This window comes from Mandrillus leucophaeus, unplaced genomic scaffold (assembly GCF_000951045.1).
Source record: "Mandrillus leucophaeus isolate KB7577 unplaced genomic scaffold, Mleu.le_1.0 Scaffold802, whole genome shotgun sequence".
Classification (NCBI taxonomy): Eukaryota; Metazoa; Chordata; class Mammalia; order Primates; family Cercopithecidae; genus Mandrillus; species Mandrillus leucophaeus.
The window spans coordinates 635,677-641,372 of NW_012108720.1; positions in this window are offsets into that span (position 1 = coordinate 635,677).

A 5,696-nucleotide genomic window follows, 5' to 3' on the forward strand; every position below is an offset into this window, starting at 1 on the left:
GTGTGGAAAACATGCAGCCTGACCATGAGATAGAAAGGAAAAAACCCATTTTCTGAGGAGAAATTCAAGCTGGCTGCAGAAGTTTGCATAAGTAATGAAGAGCCAATTGCCAAGACAATGGGGAAAATGTCTCCAGGGCTTGTCAGAGACCTTTGCAGCAGTCCCTTCCATCACAGCAGGACAAGAGGCCTGGGAGGGAAAAATGATTTCCTGGGCCAAGCCCAGTACCCCCTTGCTCTATACAGCCTTAGAACATGGCATGCTGTGTCCCAGCTGCTTCGACTCCAGCCATGGCTAAAAGGGGCCAATAAACATTTTGGGCTGTTGCTTCAGAGAGTGCAAGCCCCAAGCCTTGGTGGCTTACATGTGGTGTCGGGCCTGCGGGTGCACAGAAGTCAAAAATTAAGGTTTGAGAACCTCCACTCAGAATTCAGAGGATATATAGAAATGCCTGGATATCCAGGCAGAAGTTTGGACTCTGCAGGGGCAGAGTCCTCATGGAGAACCTCTGCTAGGGCAGTGCAGAAGGGAAATGTGGGATGGGAGCCCCCACACAGAGTTCCCACTGGACACCACCTAGTGGATCTGTGAGAAGAAGACCACTGTCCTCCAGACCCCAGAATGGTAGATCAACCAACAGCTTGCACCATGTGCCTGGAAAAGCTGCAGACACTCAATGGCAGCCTGTGAAAGCAGCCTGGAGGGAGACTGTACCCTACAAAGCCACAGGAGCAGAGCTGCCCAAAGCCATGGGAGCCCACCTTTTGCATCAGTGTGACCTGGATATGAGACATAGGAGATCATTTTGGAACTTTAAGATTTAATGACTATGCAGCTGGACTTCAGACTTGTATGGGACTGTATTTTGGCTTCATTTTGGCTAATTTCTCCCATTAGAAATGGAAACATTTACTCAATGCCTGTACCCCAACTGTATCTAGGAAGTAACTAGCTTTCTTTTAATTTTACAGGCTCATAAGTGGAAGAAACTTGCCTTGTCTCAGATAAGACTTTGGGTTAATGTTGGAATGAGTTAAGACTTTGGGGTACCATTGGAAAGACATTATTGTGTTTTGAAATGTGAGGACACTAGACTTGGGAGGGTCCAGGGGTGGAATGATATGGTTTGGCTTTGTCCCTACCCAAAATCTCACCTTGAATAGTAATCCAACTTATAATCCCTATGTGTTGGGGAGGGACCTCATGGGAGGTGATTAGATCATGGGGGTGGTTCCTCCATGCTGTTCTCATGATAGTAAATGAGTTCTCATGTGATCTGGTGGTTTTATAAGGGGCTTTCCCCCTTTGCTCCGCATTTCTCTCTCCTGCCACCATGTGAAGAAGGATGTGTTTGCTTCCCATCTGCCATGATTGTAAATTTCCTGAGGCCTCCCCAGCCTTGTGGAACTGTGAGTCAATTAAATCTCTTTCCTTTATAAATTACCCAGTTCCAGGTAGTTATTTATAGCAGCATGAGAATGGACTAATACAGGGACCAAGGAACTAAATTAACAAAAATTTCTTGTTTTTCTCTTTTTTATTCTTTCATCCCTCTTTCCCTCCCTCCCTCCTAATGTCTCTACTTTTCTTTATACTTCCGTTGATTCTTTATTTTCTATAACTTGAATTATTTTGTGTATTTAGTCTTCAGTCACTCTGACCCTTAGCTATATACTGCTTGTCATAATTCTAAATGCCTAGAAAAAAATTAAATTCATTGTTTTCATTCTTCTCAAGCAAGTCAAAGTAAATTAGATTGCCTGCGAGGGTATGGATAGCTTCCTTTGCATCTGGGGCCTAGGTCTAAACAATAGTGTCTGGGAGAGCTGGGGATGGTCATATGATCTAGTGTCCAAGCAATTGGACCTGTTTCCCTGAAAAAGAAATATGGGTAGGGCAAGGTATCAATCTGGGTTGTAGCAGTGAAACAGAATGAGTAGGGCTGTATGTATGTATGTATGTATGTATGTATGTATGTATCTATCTATCTGTCTATCTATCTATCTATCGATCTATCTATCATCTATCTATCACAGGGAAGTCTCATGCCATTATGGGGACTGGCTAGGTAAATTTGAAATCCATAGGGCAGGCTATCAAGAAGGGCAGGCTGGAAATTCTCAGGCAGGAGCTGATGCTGCAGCCTACAGGTAGAATTTCTGTCTTGTCAGAGAAACCTCAGTTTTGTTCTTCAGGCCTCTCATTTGTTTAGGTGAGGCCCCCTTAGAAAATTGAGGATAATTTCCTTTACTTAAAGTCAGTTGATGGAGGATGCTAATCACATCTACAAAATACCTTCACAGTAACACCTAGGTTAGTTTTTGAATAGCAGGGGACCATAGCTTAGCCAAGTTGACACATAAAACTAACTGTCATAGGCAAGCACTCCAAAACAGGCCTAATACATTGACCATACAAGAAGATGGAAGTGCACTATAAGAAAAAATATTGAGCCTGTTTTTGAACACATAGAGTTTTCAGTGTCCCTGAGTCATTGACATATTATCTTTGTGCTTTTGTACAGTTTGTTATAGACGATTTCTGAGGCTTCAGTTATAAAATAATTCCTATTATTATCATGTGCAAAAACAATAGAGATGATTAACAAAAGGCAATTGTTATTGCAAAGAGAATAACCTTTCAGAATTAAATTTTTTTTTTCCTATTTACCACCTCTTCCCATAAGGAAAGTAACAGAATGAATTAATTATGGCTAAGAAATAAGGCATTCAGCTAGTCATTTACTCAGCACCCCATAGACCATATACTATGTTAGATGCTACAGATATCGATATGGAGAAACATGACTATAATCTAATGACTATAGGCAAATCGATCATTTCAGTACATGTCACATTCTGTGAGAGAAATGCGCACAGCACTGAGGAGTGGCGTGTGAATCAGGCCAGGGGTTCAGGGAAGGCTTCCTGGGAGACAGATATTTTGAACGAAACCTGAAGGTCAGGATTTAGATAGGCAGAGAAGATGGCCACAGGAAGGGGCAGCTGCTGGGAACAGAGAAACTTTGAGTAAACCTCTGCTATATGCTGGTAAGGAGGACAGAAAAGTCAGACACTTTAGTGGGCTATTTAACTTTTTGAAAAGTGCTGTAGGTTTGCAAGGAAAGAAATTAGTGTGTTTAGGGGCAATGAGAGAAGTTATGTGTCTTGATCAGAGCCTTGAGAGAAGAGAAGGCATTTCTAGGTGCACTATGGTGGTGAGGGTAGCTGGGACAGGCACAACTGGAGGGGCATTTTAGGCAGAAGGTAGAAAACAGTAGGTTTAGGGGTGACAAAGAAAGTGGATTATTAATTTACTTTTGGCTATGTTGTGTCTTTCCAAACATTCTCATGGGAGAGAGAAACAGCCTTATTAGCTAGATACTGGGTCATATTTCAAAGCTTACGTATTACATGACTGTCATTTTATGGTAATCATATTATACAAAAAATTCTAAAGTGATAGGTAATTCTTTCCCTATATTTATTCATTCAGTTTCAAACAAAATTGTATTAAAATTCTTTTGTCCATTTTGTTTTGTTTTCCCTCCATTGTTTTAGCTCCTTCATCTTTCCGAGTTTTCTGATCGTATTAATATTCACTTGGATATCAATCTTGTTCAATTTACTTAGCATACCTAACATGCAGTTTCCGAATTGTGATTTGACTCCTGCACTTCCAATAATTCTCATTTATTCTTGTCATGTTAAATGTGATTGAAAGCAGAAAATTTACATGCTGCTACATTAATGCATTTTGAAGCTGACTTTGAAAATGTCATTTGTTTATTTATACAAACCTTAAGCCATCCAAGGGTCTTTTGAATAAGAAGAAATTTATCTGCTCAGGACATAGTGCCATGTTGTTTTCATTTATGGAGTTGTGAACTATCATCAACCAGCCCATCTTCAGAACATCGAGATGAAGTAGATGGTAAACTTTGTGGAGTTGTGCTTGTTTGTGATTCTTTGTGTCTGTGTATGTGTGTGTGCATGTGTTTTCAGTGGATTTGTCCAGTGAAGTAATACAGTGCCCCAGAGAAATATTAGTACCTGGTTTTCTCCATATTTTGTGCTTAAGTACTTTCTGTCCTATGTATGAAATAAGCCATGTGAATGTCCTTTGTATAACTAATGCATCATATTATGGTGAAACACTACTTCTTTTCATTATATTGAAAAAATATGCATTGTATTATGGTGAAGCACTGCTTCTTTGCATTATATTGAAAAAATACTTCAGGCCTTGCACCTCTTACTGCAGTAGAAATGTGCTCTCGTTTGAATGTGTCCCCTCCAAAATTCGGGTGTTCAAACTTAATGGCCAAATGACTAATATAATATTATTAAGAGATATGGCCCTTAAGAGTTAATTAGTCCATAAAGGCTTTTCCCTTGCGAATGGGGTTAGGTACCCCATAAAAGGACTTGACAGAGGGATTTTGTCTCTTTTTACCCTCCCACCTTATGCCATAGAGGACACAGCACTCTTCTACTCTGAGGAGAATAGTGTTCAAGATGCCATCTTGGAGGAGGAGACCAGACTCTTAACAGATAATGAACTTGTCGGCACCTTGATCTTGGACTTCACAACCTCTGGAAATGTGATAAATAATTTTATTTCTTCATTAATTACCCAGACTGATATGTTGTTATGGAAGCACAGGCTAGGACAAAACTTATTTGTCCAAATTTAGTATTTAAAAGGTTTTAATGTAGCTCCTCTCTTTTTTAGCTTTAACATTTTCCTTCCTTCCTTCCCTCCCTGCCTCCTTCCTTCCTTCCTTCCTTCCTTCCTTCCTTCCTTCCTTCCTTCCTTCCTTCCTTCCTCTCTTCTTGCTTCCTTCTTTTTTGCTTTTTCTTGTCATTATTTCAGTGATTTCATTTCTCCTTTGCCTACACTGTCTTTTTAATATCTGCTACATACAAAGCTATATTCTTGACATTGTGAGAGTTATAAAGATAAAATAAATACCACAAATAATTAAGCACTTTTGAGTACTTATTATGGCACTCTTTCATATGTTTCACATGTATTAATTTATATAATCTTCACAACAATTGTATGAAGCAAATACTGTTATCATCTCCATTTTACAGATGAGAAAACTAAGTCTTAAGTCCAGTAATTGCCCAAGGCCCCACAGGAGTTAAGGGGCAAAGATTTAAACCCATTCAAGCAGAGAAGTTGGCATTTAACATGTCAGGCAGGAGGAAAACAGCTAAAGGTTTTAAGCAGGAGCTTGACAGTGATTTGTGTCAAATCATTTATTAAGATTCTGTAGGATGGATTAGCATGAGTGAGTTCAGAATCTGGGAGATTGAATTGAAGTTTGATAAGAGATACTGAAGGCTTGAATTCAAGTGTTGGCTTTGGAAATGATCCGGGGAGAATAAGAGGCCCTACATATGCATACAGAACTTAGTAACCTCGTGGAGGAAGAGTGAGGTTTCCATGGTTTCTAAAGAAGCAGTACAGCTCTGGGAGAATGAGGGTATGGTTCACTTACACAGTAAGACAGGTTTAAGGGGAGCAGAGTGGAGATGCATTCATGTTTTGACCTATTAGTGTCCAAGAAAATGTTCCACCATTAATAAGAAATAAATGTGTAAAGTCAAGGGCAAGAACTTTTAAGGATCCATCAGTGCTCAGCCAGATTGTTTTGCCTATCTCCTCTTTCCCCTTTTGTTGTTCTT